Source organism: Crocodylus porosus, unplaced genomic scaffold (assembly GCF_001723895.1).
Source record: "Crocodylus porosus isolate Cpor-Errol unplaced genomic scaffold, CroPor_comp1, whole genome shotgun sequence".
Taxonomy (NCBI): domain Eukaryota; kingdom Metazoa; phylum Chordata; order Crocodylia; family Crocodylidae; genus Crocodylus; species Crocodylus porosus.
The window spans coordinates 76,235,875-76,255,875 of NW_017728931.1; the positions used below are offsets into that span (position 1 = coordinate 76,235,875).

A 20,001-nucleotide genomic window follows, 5' to 3' on the forward strand; every position below is an offset into this window, starting at 1 on the left:
CCCCAAGGATGGAGTTTCCACCACCTCTCTCGGTAACAGGTGCCAGTGTTTTATTACCCTCCTAGTGAAAATTTTTTTCCTAATATCTAACCTAAACTTCTCTTGCTGCAACTTGAGACCATTGTTCCTTATTCTGTCATAGATTCATAGATTGTAAGGGGCTGGAAGGGACCTTGCAAGATCATTGGGTCCAGCTCCCCTGCACTAAGCAGAAAAGACAACTGGGGTCAGATGACCCCAGTGCAGTGACCATCCAATCACCTCTTGAAGATTTCAAGGATAGGTGATTGCACCACCGCTGGAAGGAGTTTATTCTATAGTCTGAACACCCTAACTTTGAAGAATTTTTTTCCAGTGTTAAGCCTGAAATGGTCTTCTAGGCATTTGTGGCCATTACTCCTGATTTTCCTCAAGGGTGCCCTGCTGAACAGTTGTTTGCCGAGCCCTTGAGGTATTCCCCTGATACAGCAGTAAGCTCTCAGCCTTCTTTTTTTAAGGCTAAAGAGATACAAGTCCCTCAGCCTTTCCTCATATGGTTTGCCAGCACCCAGAACTGGATGCAGTACTCCATCTGTGGTCTCACCAATGCTGAGTAAAGTTGGAGAATCACTTCCATGGTTTTGTTTGAGATGCATGAGTTGATGCATGCTAGAGTATTGTTTGCCCTACTGGCTATGGAATCAGACTGACAAATCATGCTCATACTATGGTCTATTATTTACCCCTAGGTCCCTTCCAGTCATGGTGCTAGTCAGTTTGGCACCACTGAGCCTGTAAGTATGTTGGGGATTGTTTGTCCCCAGATGGAGCACTTTACACTTCTCAGTTTTAAAATTCATTTAGTTCTGATCCACCCAACTTGCAAGCCTGTCTAGGCCTACCTCTATCCGCAGCATATTTTTAAGTGTGACCACATTCCCCCATAGCTTGGTGTCATCCATGAACTTGGGCAGTGAGCTCTTCACCCCCGCATCCAAATCATTGATAAAGATGTTGAAAAGCACTGGACCAAGCACAGACACCTGATGGACACCACTGGCCACTTCTTGCCAGGATGGCACAGATCCATTCATTAGAACTGTCTGAGTCCTACCCCACAGCCAGCTTCCTACCCACTTAACTGTTGAGCAGTTAAACCTGCAATCCTCCAATTTTCTCATGAGAACATCATGGGATACCAGATCAAAGGGCTTTTGGAAGTCTAGGTATACAATGTCACCTCCTCTCTCTTACCCAGGTGGTGAGTTACCTGGTCATAGAAAGAGATGAGATTGGTAAGCCAAGACCTGCCCATGAAGAAACCATGAAGAACTATTGTTCCGAATCCTACCTTCTGTAAGCATATCACACATAGAGTCCTTGGTGAATTTTTCCAGGATTTTCCCTGGGATAGAAGTTTGGCTAATTGGCCTATAATTGCCCAGGTTCTCTCTCCTCCCCTTCTTGAAGATGGGCACAACATTGGCCCTCTTCCAGTCTTCCGGGCCCTTCCCCAACCACCACAAGTTTTGGAAGAGTTTTGCCAGAGGTCCTGCGATGACTTCAGCACTCTCAGGTGAAGTTCATCCGGTCCTGCTGACTTATAGATGTCTAACTTTTCTAACTGATCATACAGCAGCTCAACGTCAACTGTAGGAAGGCTGTCATTCCCACCATGCCAATTCTGAACCTTATTTAGTATGATTTTCCCCTTAGTCTGGGGAAATACTGAAGCAAACTAGTCATTTAGGAGTTCACTTTTCTCCTGAGTATGAGAAACCAGCTGTCCTGAGTTGTTAAGCAATGGTCCCACACTTGCCTTTATTTTCCTCCTGTTCCCTACATACCTAAAGAAGGACTTCATATTGCCCTTTGTTTGTGTTGCTAGTTTAAATCTAATTGCCAGCTTAGCCTTTCTAATCTGCTCCCTACAAGTACAGGCTGTCGTTATATAGTCATCAATGGGGACTGCCCCAAGCTTCCATTGTTTGTATGCCTCTGTCTTCTGCTACCTTTCCTCTGCATGGGAATGGACGTCTTTTGTGCTTTAAGGATTGTGTCATCTGCCACCACTGAGAATAGCCTAGATCCATCCTTTTTTGAACCCCACTTCAGGTAGTTGAAAACTGCTATTAAGTCTCCTCTCAGTCTCCTCTTCTCTAAACTAAATAAGTCTAATTCCCCCACTCTTTCCTCATATGTCACATTCCCCAGTCCCTTCACCATTTTGGTTGCCCTCTGCTGGACTCTCTCCAGTTTGTTCACATCCTTTCTCTAGTGGGGGGCCCCCAAAACAGGAGACAGTACGCCATATGTGGGCTCACCAGTGCTGAATAGGGGGGAATAATCACTTCCGTTGGCTTGCTGGCAACACTCCTACCAGTGCAGCTGGTACCAATCTGATATCCAATACAGCTAACTCCAGGTAGGTGTTAAGTCTGGTGTGATACGAGGGAAGGAGCATGGGGGGGGGGCAGATCAATACCCCAGCAGTGAGGCAGAGGCAGGCACTGCCTAGGTGGGGCAGGGGAACAGGATGTGTGTGGGGGTGCAGCTCCAACTGCTGCTTGCCCCCCAGATCTGCATGAGGTGGGGAGGGGCTGGAGCCGGTGTTGTGCAGCTCTTCTTGGCAGGGGCTGGGCTTGGAGTGGGTGCTGGCAGTGCTGGGAGGGGCTGCCCCTTTCCTCCCTATCCAGAGCTCCAGCTGGCTGAGAAGGAGGTGGGAGACTGCAGTATTTGCAAGGCTCTCCCCTGCCCCCCCCTTACTGTTTAAGCAGGGATCCCCACTCCCACTCTCTCCCATGGCAGGGGCCCCAGTGGCACAGATACTTGCTGGCATCTGGCCATGCCCCCATGCTAGCTAATGATGAAAATTGTCTGTGTATGCATCTCCAATTTCACTAGAACAAAGGCAGCAAAGTGTCCGCCAGTGGCTTGCAAATTGCACATTGTAGATGAGAAGAGCTTGAAACTAATGAGAGAGATGCATTTGTCATCCTTTGTAGGGCTTGATGAGCTGATAAGCTTTGTGTTCTGATAAGCTCCCTGCTGGCTTGTTTGCTTCAAAGCCTCCAATCTGTTAGTGTTCAACAGGGGACAGAGAGAGGTATGAGAGATGACCTGGTTTACAATGATTGCAACTTGTGAGTGCCATCAGTTTGCTGCAGACAGTATGAAAAATGAGGGAGAGGGAGATCGAAAAGCTCAATATGCATGCAGATGCATGCAGTCCACACAAGCAGTCTTCCCTCCCTGCAGCCCTTGCCTCAGAGTGCTAGCTGGGAGCCAGAGTCTGGCAACTTTTCCACTCCTTGAGCAGGGGGTGGGGTTGAGGGGAAGCCTGGTGAGAGCTACTTCCCCACCCCCTCCAGGCATACCCTGGGTGGGGACTGTGCAGGCCGGGGGTGGGGGGGAGGTTAAACCTCTCCCTAATCATAGCATCCTGCCAGGGCCTGGCCATGCCCCCCTCAACTCAGCTCCAGGGAATTACTTTGCCTCTGGGAGAGAGGAGGCACATGGCATCAGGGCTGGGGAGTGGAGCACTTCCCCAGAGCTGGCAGAGCCTGCACCAGCCCCAGCTTCTATCCCTGCCTTGCCTCACCTCAGGGAGACGCCTGCCCTGAGTGAGGCTCTGCCAGCTCCGGGGAAGTGCTCTACTCCCCAGCCCTGATGCCATGTGCCTCTTTGCTTCCCTAGGTGAAGTGGGGGAGTGGAGCAGTGTCCCAGAGCTGGTGGAGCCTGTGCCAGGGCCCAGGCTCCAAGCCCCCATTCCCAGGCCCCAACCCCTGCTGCCTCCCCCAGGTGAGGATTGAGGAGCTTACCTTTGGTAAGTGTCCTACACCACACAGATGCGGCGCTCTCATGGACCAAAGCGGCACATTCACAGACCGCTACTCTTTAGAGGGAACATTGCTGTGGAAGGGAAGAGAGGGCTTGCTCTCTGACTGCTAGTCTGAGTCACTGTAGGCATGTGCTTACATTTCATGATTCAAAAGTGAATGTCTATCCACTTGCAAATCAGTTCAGTCTCTGCAGGTTAGACTAATCTGCAAAGATTGAATCAATTCAAGCTCGGGCTTTTTTAATGTCTGTCCATAGCCCCTGAGAGCCTATAAAGGAGCCTTAGGCCATGTCTAAACTGCCTATCTGTCAAGCCCAGGACCAGCACCAAGAAGCAAGCCCTGCATATACACTCTCAGTTCACACATGGCTTGGTAATTGGAAAGTGTAGATAAGTTGGAAGTCTGAGTGTGCACCACAGAGAGCCTGAGAATGGTGCTGAGAGATGTGCTCAGGACCTCTTAAAACTGTCATATCTCCCTACTTGCCATGGTTTGGTACATGGAGAGGGGGAGCAACTATGTGAGAATTGGTCCTAAGCCATGGCTCTTGTTTTAAAATTTTAGCCAAATCAAAAGATTGGCTTTGATTCTTAAAGTTACAGTGAAAATAGCTTCCTTAGGCATGTCCAGATGAACACAGATGTGCAGTATGCAATGCTGCAGATCCATCTGCAGTACTGCACACTCCACTAGCTTCAGATAAGGCTGTGGGGGCCAGTCCAGATGCTGGCCCCAGCCTGCCCTACTCCACCCAGAGCAATGTGCTGCATGCCAGAGCATGTATGCACAGGCTTTTCCTGGGGACAAGTAGCAGCGGTATTGTAGGCAGTGGGACAGAAGCTCATACAGATGAAGGTGAAAGAAGTCATCAGACTAGGAGGAAAGAAGACGAGAGATAGAAGGGACAACTGAAGGAACCGTAGGCAGATAGTCAGAGGGAGACCTCAAAATGGTTGACAGACATATTGTGCCGCTGCTCTTTGTCCCTGGGGAAACCTTCCTCCCTGTGGGGACACATCCCTTGATGCTACTATTGTACAATTCTATACACATCAAAAGTATCTTTATTTAGTGGATTTTCAGTGGATGTAAGTTTTAATAATTAAACTTATTTAAACAGCTTAATGATTTAAATTTGTTTAAAAAATATTTTATCAGTAAATTTGGTGACTAAGTGGGGGTGCACTTAGAAAAATAAGTGCAAGTGTTTACAACCAAGCAAACATTTCCACAGACAATCCAAAGAGAAAGCAAACTTTTAATGTAATTAGTGTGAAGCTAAATGCATTTGGATATGTATTCTTCATGGCTGGACTGAACTTCTAGGTAGCCAGAGGTGATTTGTTTTCCACAACTCTTTATAATGATGATAGAGCTCTTTTTTTAATCCTGTGAGTTAAAAAAGAATATCATATCTTTTATTGACCTCTATGTTTCTTTTTTCCTAGCTAATATTCCTTTGGTTGGTGCTAGGTTGTGTTCTCTCTTCTGCATCCATCTCGGCTCAGGTTCTTGTTTTCAGCTTTTAAAGAAAGAAATATACCAGTATCTGGCAAGAATAATTCTTCTCTCTGTCCCACTCCTGATCATCTTTAACAACTGTTTACCATTCTGAGGTCTCCCTCAGACTAATTGCCTATGGCCCCTTAAGTTCTCCCTTCTATCTCAAGTCACTTTTCCTCCTATTTTTATTATCTCTTTAACTTTCATCTGTATGGGCTTCTGTTCCACTGCCTGCAAGCATTGTCTTGAATATTCTGTATCACAATAAGCCCTTCCTCACCTTTGTCCTCCAGGCTTTAAAGCAGTAGTGAGCAAAATACAGCTCAGGGCAGAATCCAGCCCGCCAATTAATTGCATCCAGCCCACAGCTGCCCCTGTGGTGCTCCACATGAGGCTGAGCCCTGGCTGCTGTTACCTGGGGCAGCCCTTGCTGTGCTTCTGCCTACACCCACTCATGGCACCACCCTGGCCCTGGCCCTGGCCCTGGTCCTGGTCCTGATCAGTATGCACAGCTTCCTGGTTGGGCTGCTCCTGCTGCTGCTTTGCTTAGCTATACCTACCTCCAGCCCAGGTCCGGCTCAGCTCCTCCTGCTTCCTCCTCTTGCCCCTGCTGTGCGGCTCTGGGCAGCAGGTAGTGTGGGGAAGTGGTAGGGCCTGTGGAGCCATGTGCCAGGAACCACATGCCCAGCCAGGTGCAGGAGGAAGCCAGTGTAGTAAAACAGAAATTTTAAAGTGATGTCAATAGGTACATTTTCCCTTTAATAATTTAGAAAGTATAATGTAATTTGTTTATTTGGAGCATTTATTGTTGCAAAGTGTCATACTAATTGCCCGATTAACTAATATAGCTGAAAAAATATAAACCATAACCCACTGATTAAAAATGCCCTCTGTAATATCCCTTGATCCATCTGATTGTGAGAGTGAACATTTTTTGACTGTGAAAAAGCCCAGGTCTCTAAGATAGAACGACATAGTGCCCTGGGGTACAAAATGAATGAAGTTAGGTCACATGGTATTGTGACCTATGGCAGAGAAGCTTTAGCAGATTCTAAATTGGAACCTTCAGCAGACTTGAAGCAAAAGATGAGAGCTGCATTTTCCTTTCATGTAATTCATTACTGAAAACCATGAAGCTTTTCTCATTTCCTCCAGTACAGAATGCGTTCCTATAATTCTGAAAAAGGTAACCTGACTTAATGCAACACTTTTGGCTGATTTCATTCCTCCTCTTGTGCCCTTTAGACTGGTTTGCTATATGTAGGTTAAGGAATTGGGAGGGAAAATGGAATCAAGTCATATGAAAATAAACAACACAAGGTTATTAAGCTCAGTGTGAATGGAAAAAATTGAAAGCAGATGAGAAAACAGAAGCTAAATATGAAGGGAAATGTTACTTCACTTCCATCACTATCATCATTAATCATTAATGTGAAGTACATATTCATCGTAGCTTTTCCAAGTGCACATTTTTATTCATGACACCTGCTTTTAGACAATTTTATTGAGTCTATTCTGTTATATTTCTCTGCCTGTGCAGGAGGTCTTTAGGTACTACAAGCCTAATTAGATAGTACTGCGGAGGAGAGAAAAAAATAATTAAGAATTTTTTCAAATAACACTTCAATATATATTACTATGAGTTTGCTGCCCAATAGCCCTGGGACACTCCGAACTCAGATTCTGTAATAATAAACAGAACGGCTCAGCAGATATTTTCCTTCCAAAACTTGGGGTTCTTTATTTTAAAAAGTTTTAATTTTTGTTTAAATCACAACATGTTTCATGGAAAGCAGATAGATGCTTTTTGTAACAAAAAAGTGAAAATACAAACTTCCATTAAAAATAATTTTGGTGGAATATTTTAACCTAAGGTCTTATAGAAAATTCTAAGAAAGATTCTAGAATTGGTAGGTAGTGCTGTTTCCAAGCACAAAAATGCTTAAGGAAGGCTTAAAAAAGCCTTCCTTAAGCATTTTTGTGGGTGATCTCTTTCATTGGATCAACTGCATGTGTGAGAGAGGCTTAGGTCTTTGATACCACTGACAAAAATCCTTGCCTCTCATATTTCCTGGAGCATCCTGGCTACAACATCACTCCAATACTACCAAACCTGTCAGTGGTACTATGCTTAAATCTTTCAGTCTTTCATTTGAGTTTAATTCTGGGGGAGGGAGTAAGGAGAAGCAGAGGGCAGTGAGAGATGAACTCTGTAGGATGGCAGGAGAAGGAAATGGGTGACTTTTTTTAAAGAAAGGCTGATGGTTGGAACCTTTTCAGAAGTTTGGAATTTTGGAAGATGTCAAATGAGATGGTCCAAGGTTCCTGGTTACAGACATCTCACATGACTTCAATTATCCAATCATTAGCATAAGTAAGGCAGGGTGACCAGGGCTGGGTGGCAACTTGCACGATGTGGCTGGAAGATGGGTGTTGAAAAATAGCAGCAGCTTCCCATGCCACATGATCATGCCAGTACCACAGCAGCACCCAGAAGTTTCTGCTGCCCCTGGTGCCCAGCTGATTTGTTATGCCTCTATATCCAGAAATAAAATGGGATGGCAGCCACAAGCCAAAATTTGTCTGCTGTAAAGTTGCTGCTGGAGCTTGCTGCTGGTGTGATTTATTATTCACATGAGAGTCTATTCATATTCTAGATTCAGTAATTTTGCTTGAAGCATACGGGCAGAACAAAGACTTGAGTACCAATTAATGGAGTGTAGTTTTTTCAATGCCCAGCTTTGCCTGTGAGCTTTTGGCAAAGGGGAACTCTGATCAAAACCCCTGAACAAGCAGATAGCCTAACAGGAGCACTGCAACCCTGTCTGTGATGTGAACACTAAAACAGATTGACTAGTTTGGGGACTGGAGGGAAGACAGGACCCTTGTTTGTAGAAACTGGCAAGCATGAAGACTGAAAGTAGTGGACTATCAAATAGTAACCATTTACTTGAAGGCAGAATACTACTTTCACATACAAAGTTATTGCATGGTATTGTACATAAGTGTAAACTTAACACGATTTAGGCTTTATTATAACCTATGACCGAACTCCTTTTAGCATAATTTTTTTGTGTATATGAAAGTGAGTAATAGAACAAATATAAATAGACCATTTATATATTTGGACCATGAAGGTCTAGGATCAAAACCATAAATTTTAGCATTTTATTTATACATATGTTTAGATAAGTGTATGTGAGAGAGAGGTAAGTGTGTGTGTGTAAATAAATAAATAAAAGATCTTAGACCAGGAAGAAACCAGTACTTGTTTAATTTTCTATTTTTACCTTTAAAAAGTTAAAACGCTGCTTGAAATATATTTTTTTCATTAACAATATTGTACATAATTATGAACATCTTTGATCTTTATACAAAGAAACAAAGAATGTTAATAATTTAAATTTTTAAATCATGGAAGGCAGGAAGAACTATGTCACTCCAGGGCTACATTATATAAAACTTTATCTCCAAGCCTGAGTGTGTTTTGTCTAAGGATAGAAACAGACAAACACCAGTGGGCTTTCCAAGAACCTCTAGACTCTTTTCAACCTGGAATCTGAAAACCAGCTTATATACTTGTTGTCACAGTTCATAAGATTCAGGACCCAGACTGCCTCAAGTCCCTCTTTTTTTAAATGGACACTAATTGTAATGTAGGTAACTCATGAACATGCCTGTTTGGCTCCACCAGCAATGTGTTCCATTTTCACTAATATTCTGTTTTAGTATTTACATAGCTGGATAGGCATCTTTGCTAGGAACTTATATGGTCCTCACTACAGCAGTAGCTGAATTCCTCATAGTTTTAACACCTCTGGGTGAAGTTACATGTTACACTTAGACCATACTAATTCCACTTAAAATGTGAATGTTCACATGTTAAGGCTAGTTAGTTCATTCTAAGTGTCCTCTAAGCATCTCAAAGTTATGTCACAAAAGATGAGGGTTAACTCTAGGCTGTGCTAGAATAACTTCACTCTGCCCTACAGAGATAAAACAAGCAATTTGCAGGCCTCCAGCATCCCAAGATGCACTGCTCTCAGCTCCCCTCCCCACTGGTTCCTAGCCACGGCCATGCTCACTAGCCCTCTAGTGGCAAGAAACAGTATTATCCCTTAATGTGCAACTGCTCACAGCACATTCTAAATTTAACACCACTTAACATTCCACAGATTCAGTATGATCAAAGTGTAACATGTAACTTCGCCCTCTGGAAAGTAGAAAAATATTACCTCTGTTACACAGATGGGAGCTGAGGCACAAAAATGCTAGGGCGTCTTAAAGGCATTTAGATTCCCAAGTTCCACTGAATTTGCAATTAGGAGTTAGGTGTTTTTAATAATCTGGGCCTAACTCTACAAAAGAAATTGTTTGTTGCAAGGCCTAATATTCCCACATCTGCTTCTAAATGTTTCTTTAGTGCCTTACTCTGAGCTGTGTGGAGGGACCTCAGTCCACTTGGGATTCAGAGGCTGGCACAATTCCCTAGGATTAGGTACCTAAGGTGTTTCTTTCCAAATGGCATCCAAAAGCTCAGTGGTTAGGATGAGGACACCTGGGCTCAATTTCATCTTCTACCTGACAGGGTTTAAACCTAATTCTTCCAGCACCAAATACAGTGCCCTAATTGTAGGAATACTGTTTACTTAGTGTTAGAGGGTTAAGTCCCCCCAGTTGAAGCTGTCCAATTTGCATGGTAGCGGGGTGCTCTGAACTAAAGCTCATTGAACATGTTTTATTTCAAGTGCCTTGCCTTTATTTGTTCAGAACAGGGATGCATGGGGACACTGATACATGTAATGCGGAAGGCTGCTGGAGTGTGTCTATTTCCCAATTAATCACGTCTGCTCCGATGTGATTTCCACTGTGTTGGAGCAGGCTCCCAACACATCTGTAGGAGCCCAAGCAGCCCACCTAAGTGAATCATCACACACAGGCATATACTTAGCAGATACATCAAGGCTGCTTTGATTCAGGAGACTTGTGCGATTTTTGGTCTGTTTTTATACTACTACATTTCAGGATTTCCTCAAGTCCTTGAAGATAGACACATTTTCCTACAAACCCTCTCAAGTTCATAGCATGCAAGGGCACAGATTCTTTACAATCAAAGGAAGTGCACAGAAGAGGCATCTGGGCAAGCATCCAAGAATGATTTTGTTAGCAAATCTAAAGAATTGGATGAACTTGCCAAGCAGGCATATTCTACAGTCTGGAGTTTAACTTTGGAGTTTAAATACTAAACATAGAAGTTAGGTTTTGTAAGGTTTTTTGGGGGTGGTGGTGGGGCATGAGAGGGGGATTCACTGTGTGAAGAATCTCCTTTGCTGAGCCTGGACACAGAGGGAAGGGGAAAAAAGAACCCCACCATAAAATGTTTACACACCCCAAAAATCCCAGATTGTTTCATTTTCCTGACCAGTTCTAGATGGACAGATGCTGCAAATAGGTCAAGAGACCTCCAAAGACCAGAGTTAGAGCAGTATCTGTACTCCATGTATTGGAATTTTTCATATCATCTTCAGTTCAGTAAGCTTTAATAGTAAATGCGAAGGAAAAATAGAAGGAGGCAGGCAAGACTTGTGGGTCATTGGCAATGAATTCATTTTTAATGTACCATGTTTGTATGATAACTCCTTAAGCTATATCCAGATTTGGATGCTGGGAAGATGTGTGAGAGGAAGCATCCTCCTTTTGAGTTACTGGAAGAGCTCTGCAGTGCAAAGTCTACTTCAGCTTGGTGACTGACAAACCCTGTGCCTCCCTGCAGCACTACCCATATGCAATAGCAGCTGGGAACTGATTTGGGGTTTCTGGCAGAACAGTATTGCTGGGATGTGGACCACATGGGCCCATCCACACATGCAAGCATGTGTGCTTCCAGCAGCTCAAATAGAAGCAGTGCAAATTTGAGCCGGGGCTTTTTGCCGCAGCGCATGTGCTTGAACATGCACTTCATTGCGGAGCAAATCAGGCCACTTGGAGCAAAATAATCCTGCCTGGCTCCTCCAGGATCTGCAGCCAGGGAGAGCTAGAGCCTGGGGCCAGCACCTGAGCTGTCCCCAGCAGTATAAAAAACCTTCCCTGTCCTGGCCCCAGCAGTACAAACAACTGCCTTGGCAAGTAGGTCAGGGCTACTCACTTTCAGGAACTTCTGGGGCCCAGCCAATTGGTACCTAGGGACGCTACCCCTTATGCCAGCTGGACTGCTGAAGCAGTCCTGAGAGTTCCCTGCACCGCTTACCCAGTGGGGGCTGCTGCCTGGCTGTGATCTGCTACACACCTGCCTCACCCAGATACGGACAACACAGGCAGTAGAGGCATCTGCCCCTCTGGTCCAGCTGCCAGTGGGCTGTGGCTGCAGAGTTGGTTTCTGTGCAGCACTACTGCCATGTGTGCCCGCTGCCCGGCCATCTGGACAGCTATCGCCTGGAAAATGTTCCTGGTGTGGTGGCCTGCTTTGAACTGCTGATGGGAACTGTTTTGGTTTTTTTTCATAGCATGCTACATGCAAGCCCCAGGCCCTAGCCAAAAGGCTTGCTTGCTCCTAGCCAAAAGGTTGAGAAGCAGGTAGGGCAAAAGTACAAAAACAATCCCCTATTGCCACAAAATTGATGGGAATTTTTTGTTTTGTTTTGTTTTGCCCCTTAAAAAAATGGGCAGGTGTTCCCTGCCCAGGAAACTGGCACCATGCCTAGAGGTACTACAATACCAGGCTATCACTGGAAAGGGTAGAGGCTTCCTTTTGATGTCAAATATGCTTGATCTTAGTCAAAAGGCTGAGATGCTTTTTAAAAAAATTATAAAACAACTAAAAGAAACTACATTAATTATAAAACTTGACAATCTCCCTACAACAATACCTTCTTCTTCTTCTACCCTTTTACACCATTAACACACTGACCTCTCATGAACCACCCTCGACTCAGGAGGAAGCAATTTTCACTCCATCCCTTTGTCCTTTTAAAATAACTGCTGCCATTCTTCTTTCCTCCATCTTTTCTCTGCCTTCTCCTTTCCCATCTTGTCTGCATCTTGATCCACATCATGTGGCAATTCATAAATTGCCAACTCCAAACATTCTCTTCTTGTGAACGCCAGTCTCTTGACCAACAGTAGGTTTCTTATGTTCTGTATTGCTACTATCACACAAAAGGTTCTCAGACCTTTGGTCATTAACTCATACAACACCATTTCATATATTAAGTCATAGTTCATATTGATTACCCTCAGAAAATGATGCACTTTTTCCCCCGTAGTCCTTGCACAAAAGGGCAGTCCCAAATTTTCTTCAGCCCTACATCCCTCTTTTGGGCATACCGCCAATCTTACCAAGCCCCATTTATGCTGAATGCCCCTCACAGGAAGAATATTCTGTATCATCGTACATATGAGAGCCGTATGTTCTCTTTTCACTCTATTATTTGTTACTGCTTTCCACAAGTTTTTCATCTGTATTTCTGTCAGATCTCCAACCACTGTTATCTTATCTTTCTTATATTAATCACTTTCTTATGGTCTTTCAAACACTCTAACCCCATTTCCTCAAGTTTATTTACCCTTACAAAGTTCTCCATCTTTGCATAGTGGGAAGGTGGCTGCCACACCCACAGGTTTTTCCATTCTCCCCTGCCCCATCTTCTTAATGTTCTTTCCTGCCAGGTAATGGCAAAAACATGCCGTTCAGCCCCCCACCTCCCCGCTCATTATCTCTTTACACAACATATTTGTTGTGAGGGGTGGTGATGCCGTGGAAGGGGTGGAGGGATACCCCAGACGCACCGTGGGGCCACTCAATTAACCAGCATATTTTGTTATCCGGCATCCCCTGTTTCTGGGGTATGCTGGATAACAGAGCTTTTACTGTACTTGACTTCCTGCTTTATTATACAGCACTTTGACCCATCTGATCATCTTTTCAGGAAACCCCGTCCTTCACAATACTTTGAACATGAAATCTTGTTCAACCCTATCATAAGCTTTTTCCAGGTCTAAATTCACTACTGTGCTTCTTTTCCTGTTTTGTATATCCAATATGACATGTCATTAACCATAGGGTCTGGTATATCCTCCTCTCAGGAATGGCACATGTTTGTTCTTTTTTTTTTAATCACATCTGCTAAACAGTCTTGTATTCTTCTGACCAATACGTTTGCCATCAATTTGTAGTCTATGTTTCAAACGGTTATTGGCTTTCCATTGCCTAACTCATCTTTCTTTCCTTTCTTGAATATCAAAATTATCACACCTTCTGCAAAACCCTCCTCCATCTCCCCACCCTCCATTATTCTCTGTTATGTCTCTATTATTCGTGTCCCCAGCCACTGCCAAAATTTTTCATGGAATTCCGCCGGAAGTCTATCTCTTCCTGGCACCTTCTTCTCTTGCACGCTTTTAAGCAGTCCTTCACCTCTCTCATACTTCTCCAATTTTTGTTTCTTTCTGTCTTCTATTCTTTCCTTTATTCCATCAAGGAACACCCTTCATTTTTCCTCCATCCATTCCTCTACTTTTGTACGACTCTTTACAAGACTCTGCCACCATGTCCAGCACTTTCAAATTCTCTTGTACTTGGATTCTTCAAGTCTCACTGCTTTCAGTTCTTTCCTTCTTTTCCTCAATTTCACCAAAACTACTTACACCCTTTCTCCACCCAAGGTGCTCTGATCAGAAAGATTTTCTCATCCATTTTGCTTTTGAACCATTCTTCAGTATAACACTGTTTGTCTTCCAGTTCTTACACTCATACTTCTCTTATTTCCTCCTTTAATAATTCCTACTTCCTTGCTTGCAGTTCTTTTAGCTCTTCCACCCTCTTCCTCACTTCTTTTTGAACAATACCTTCTTGTTCAGCAAGGTCTGAAAAATTCTCTTCTTCTATTTACCATAATCCACCACTCCCAGACACTTTGAGCTTGGGGAGGTAACAGAGCCTGAGCAAGGTCTGAAAGTGGGGAGGGTAGAAGGAGTGGCAGGGGGAGGGGGTAGGAAGGCTGCAGGCAGAAGAAGTTGCAGGGGACAAGGGCAAGGGGGCCACTTTACCCCCACAAGCACTGTTTTCCCTGCTGTAGTAGTGGGAAGGGGCTGAATGCGAGACAACCCTCTGATACTTACGTTCTACACCAAAATTATAACAAATTTATGAATTGTCCATACATATAACGTAATTATTGGCGGGGAGGGGTTGTCTTATATTCAGAGTTGTCTTATATGTGAGCATATGCAGTATTAAATAAAAAAGGAATGAAATGCTGAGTAAGTTGTTATTTCTAAATAATTCATAGATGAGCTGTCTAAGAGAAGCATTTAACAATGTTCTTGATTTCCTACCCCCTCCCTGAACTTCTGTTGAGTAAGAAACTACTCAGTATGAGTAAATGGCTTTGGAGAAGTGCCTTATTTATTTTACTTATTTCAGTGTTGTATTAAAGTTAGCTTGTCAGATAACTATATGGGGAAAAAGATAATGGTTTAATTTCTGTGCATGCTTAAACCAAAAGGTGCTGAATGAATACATCAAGAAATGAGAAGAGATATCCTTTAATTCTCACAAAAGCAAATCTTTTGGAATGAAAAAAAAAATGTGTGTCGTGATGCCAACAAAGCACAATTTCAAAAGGAAGATGAAGATCAAAAATGTGTCAGCTTCAAAGCTGAAGTGAAGCTGTTTTCTCATGTCAAAATCACTGCTAAAAAAAGTTCCTAAGTACATAAGGCTCAGCATCTGATCCTCCCCACTGTCTCATGCAAGTAAAATCCTTTGTGCAACAGTAGTTCAAACAAAGGCAATAGGAATACATAAGTGAGTGTGATGAGCAGGAATCAGCCCTTAATAGTTGACTAAAGTAAGCACTCATATTTGTTTAATTATTTAACAATCATAAAACCTCGTGCAAACTATGCAGCAAAGTCATAATCAATGACTTTCTGTATAAACATGTAGCTTGATTACTAGGGATCTAGGTTTTCTGTTTACCATGAAAAAACTTGGTAAAACCCAGCTTTTCTCATTTTAAGGAGAAAAAACCAGATTTTCTCCTTTAAAGGAGAAAAATGTAGGAAACATTGGGTTTCCTCTTACAGGCTGGTAGAGTTCTAGCCTGCAGGGGGCTGGGGGGAATGGGAAGAGGGTGATCGGGCAGAGGGCACTATGTACATGTGCACACATACACATGGCAGCCAGGCAACTTGGAAAGAAGCTCCCCAAAGGTAAGTCTGGTGGGAGGAGGTGATTGAGGCCCCAGTTGTGAGGGAGGGAGTTGGGCAGGGCTGGGGCTGCTGCCCAGCCCAGGTGGTGCATGGGCGTTGGGGCCTGAATGTGTGGGGAATGGGACAAAACCACAAGCAGGTCATCCAGGGGGTGACGCAGGGCTGGCCGCCAGCCACTGCACACCCTCCCAGGGGGAGAATAGGAAGCACGTACCTCCCAGATTTGTGTGTGGGGTGGGTGTGGGCTCCTTGCCCTGCTGCCCTCCTCCCAGGGCCTCTGCAGCTCAATGGGCAAGGCACAGCATGGCAGGGCAGAGTGGGGCAGAGAAACTTGATGCTGTAGCTGCGAGCCTTGTGCTGCCATGGCAAAGTACCCACCTGGCAGCAGCAAGGGGCACAACTCCACACCACTGCCCTCACTGCTGCTGGGTGGACAGGGGACACTTCACCATGGAAGCGGCATTGAGCCTCTCCACCTTGCTGTGCCCTGCCCTGCCACTCTTGATCTTGCTTGCTGGGCTGTGGAGGCCCCAGGGGGAGAGCAGTACGGAGAAGAGCCAGAGCCTGCAGTGGGAAGCCTACATCCAACACCCCATCCCGATGGGCTCTGCTCCAGCCATGTCACCTGTGGAAGAGGGGGAGCCAGACTCTGCACTCTGCTCTGCCACAGCAGGTTCCACCTCCCATGGGCAGCAGCCAGGGTTTGATCACTGGGGGCAAGGGGGCTGTAGACCTGGGTCCCTGGCCCTGTAGCTCTGGCAGCTGAGGGCACCCTCTGGCAGGGCTAGAGGAGTGGGGGGGTTGTGGTTGGGGAGTGAGGGGCCTAGATCTGTGTCCTGGTGAGCTAAGGGGGCAGGAGAAACTCTGATTTTCCATGACAGAAAACCCCAAATCATATGCCAAAATGTATAGGTACTTAGAACAGACATAGGTCAGATACACAAGTGTAATTTTCATCTTTCAATAGGTATTCCTTACAAAAGCAGGAATAAGGGTATTTGTACTGGCATAAGGTTGTATGCTGTGGGTCCAGTCATCTTTAAATTTGAAGTAAAGTCAAATTACTCAAGTATAAATGTCATGTGTCTTCACCCTTTATATGGAAATATAGAATTCAAGCTGTTACTTGCAGCCACTCCAAAATTCACTGTAGCCCCCCACAACCTGCCCTCTTACCCACCTTGGGGTGGGTGTTGCCATCCACCCCAAGCACTGGGAAGAGGCTGGTGCCACCATCAGCCCCAGCCTGCAGTGGCAGCCTGCTCTCATGCCGTGCTCAGATCTGCGGGCCACGTGCCCCCTGGGAAGAGCCCAGCACAGCCCCGCAGCCCGCAGCCCGTCTGGGGTGTGGATAGCAGCAAGAGCTGTGCCCCTCCCCATCCTGCACTCTGCACCCACTGGCAGTTCCCTCCACTTTGCTCCCTGCTGCAGCCCCAGGAGCGGCTGACGCCACCTACCTGCAGCTGCTGGGCTGCGCTGCATCCCTCCTCATGCCCCTTCCCCTACAGACTTGCCTTGCGTATAACCAATTTTCCTCCCATATCATGAATTTCAGGTGTAAAAAGTGTCATGGCATAAGAGCAAACTTGCATACGCAGAACCCACATAAAGCAAGGGCAACCTGTAATTGAAGAAAGGTGGTTGGTTTTCAATGCACACGTTTCACAATGCCTTCCTCTTAAGACAGTGAGCAGCACAACAAATCAACTAATGAAGGTAATAGCAGACCATTTTGGTGGAGCCATCTCCATCTTAGCTGCATATAATGATACTGTTTTCAGATAGTCATGTATCTCATTTTATGATGCTATCTGCTGATTTCAAAGACAAACCAGGCTGAGGAAGGCTGGGTATTAGTAGGGAGAGATCTTACCTTCCATTGACAGGAAGAAGCTTCCCTAAGGCTGGACCAATCCTCTTTACTGCTAGTGGGGAACCTGACCTGTATATCTTGTGGTCCGTAATGCAAAGAGTGTCTGGTTTGCTCAGTGTGGCCTTTCTACATGCAAATTTCATTTAGTGCAGGAGCTAGAAAGGGAATGGAAACAACTTTTCCTCTCAAAATTATATAGCTCCTGAGTTCTGATTGGAGAGTTGTCAGTACCTGGGCTGAGGGAGATACAATACCTACAAAGATACCCTGAAGTACATCATGCTGTTTTTCAATAGCCTGAATAATAATCTGGACTTTTTTTTTGGCCACCTTTATAAAAAGAACTCAAATGCATCCTAGTTTTGTTCACGATAATTTTAACATTTTTTGCATTAAATACTACTGCTGCTTTGCCTAATGATGAGCTACTACTGTACATACTGATATCATTATCCTATGGAAAGGATTAAGTTATTATGTGTGCAACTATTCAGATACATTATACCAAAATGCGATTGTCTCATGCAGAAACTGAGCAGTTACTAATGCCTGGTTCTTCAGTTTTCCTTATGTTTTATATTTCCTTGAATTCTGGTTGGTTATGTATCTGATTTGCATGTAGGCTTGAATTGCAGAATCACTGCATAGTTATTTCTCAGATAACACACGGTATACAAATCCATGGATCTTGACTGGTTGAGTCACTAAGAGCCATTCAAAGTGAAGGGATCTGCATAAGCACTATTAAGTTGGTAAAGGAGTTAAAAAGGAAAGGAGAGGAAAACAAGATGTGAAGTACAATAAAAGTGGGGGAGAGGGCAGAAAATATTGTTTTATTTTAATGTATGCACATTTAACAATTTTTCCTTTTAGCAATTTGGCAGACTGCTTGCTTTCCTCATTATATTTTCTTCTCATAAATTCAAAGTTTGAATATTTCATTTAAATAGTCTGTTGAACAATAATTGGCCAGTTAATAAACACATCCTGGCCTAATGAATCTCTCTTTCTTGTTCATTGAGGGTTTAAGCCCACTGATACAGACATTGCTGTATAAAAGGAAAGCAGCCTCAGGCTATCATTTAATAATACAAGAACTGCTATTTTTCTGTTCTATTAATTACGGTGTGGGGGTTTCTTTTTTTGTGGAATTCTGACCAACTTGTTTGTGTTCATGCAGGATTCAAAATTTAACAGGGAATGGATACAACATACTCAGGCAAAATATAGGCCGGATTTCAGACTGTAGGCATCTAGGCATTATTATAATACAAGTACACAGTAATCATGGGGCTCCTTACCCCTCGTGGACATTTTTTCATTTTTTTTCCATTCATTTTCTGTCTCCCTCCATCCTCTCAAAACTCTCTCACCTTGATGACAGTTTGATTAGAGAGGGGAGGGGCAAGGTTTTCAGAAAGAATGGGTGAGAAAAGAAAAAAGGGAAATCATGGCTTGCGGCAGAAGCCCTCTTAGTGTAACACGGCTCTGTTCTGAGCATAGCAAGGATTCCCCTGATGTTTCTGCCAGCTGTCTTATCTGCAAATTTCAGGCAGTAGCCTCCCAGTTCCTTTCCCTGCAATCAGTTCCTGTTTAAGATGAGAAGAAGGCACCATTGAGGGTTAGATGGGAGAGCAATTGAAGCAAATTATCTCTATCTATGTCTATACGAAACACCAAGGGGCCAGTATCAAGGCATAAAAATGCTTGCAAGGTTCCCAGAGCCTGCTCAGGGTTCGGATGTGTATTTCTATGTGTATGCTGTATTTCTTTTGCTGTGGTATTTTTAAGAATTATACACAATTCATCAGAATATGTGACGGGGTCCTATCTGTTTCCCCTGCCCCTTTACATAAATGTTTCTGGACAAATGTTTCGTATGTTGGCAGCTATGGACTTCATGCCTCCTCTACACTTGACGTGCATGGATAAGAAGATTACTGTAAGCTACTTAATGCACTGTGGATCTGTGCATAACACAGATATACTATCTCAAATAAAATGTGAATAGATGGAAGCAGTGGACCTCATATGATATTCCCTTTGGTACCAATCGCTTCCTGGTTATTTGAGGCTGAAGATAGTGTTGCTTGGGTTGTAGTGTTTTCATATGAGAGAACATCTGGGCCCATTTTGTGTTGTATCTAAGCAGCATATTTGTAACTGATGCCTATGAGAGACTAAAGAGGAAGAAATCTTAGCCATGACCAAGGATAACTTGCTCTGAAGCTGGTTATCAATTTTTTTAACAGTGGGTTCAGGTAAAAAGTGAAGACTGAGGGAAGAGAGATGTGCTACAGGACAACCAGAAGTATTTTGGAAGAATTTCTGTCTTCATTTTCTTTGAAATTGGTGTTGTGCTATCCCCAGAGTTGTGAACAGAGATCAATATAATGAGATTCCCTTTGATCACAGGAAAGTAATGGGCAATAGCTATCTGGAAGCTACCCCTAACTGATAACAATCTGTGCCAAACCAGTTTGACACAAACAAATACCAGTTGACCAGTTTAAACTACCTGGACATCTTATGGGAAGAACACTCAGCCAAATCTGATCGGACGCAAAGCTTCCTCATGTGTGTGGATGAGAT

The 20,001-nt window shown here is 44.1% G+C and overlaps 1 long non-coding RNA gene across 1 annotated transcript; it reads right to left on the reverse strand.

Annotated features, from left to right (window-relative positions):
* Nucleotides 1-356: 356 nt before the first annotated feature.
* LOC109316100 lies at nucleotides 357-17,073 on the reverse strand. The gene is made up of 3 exons (XR_002102688.1): nucleotides 17,063-17,073; nucleotides 16,985-16,989; nucleotides 357-477 (listed from the first exon to the last, which is right to left on the reverse strand). It is a non-coding gene; the product is annotated as an uncharacterized LOC109316100 (long non-coding RNA).
* Between the last annotated feature and the right edge of the window lie 2,928 nt (nucleotides 17,074-20,001).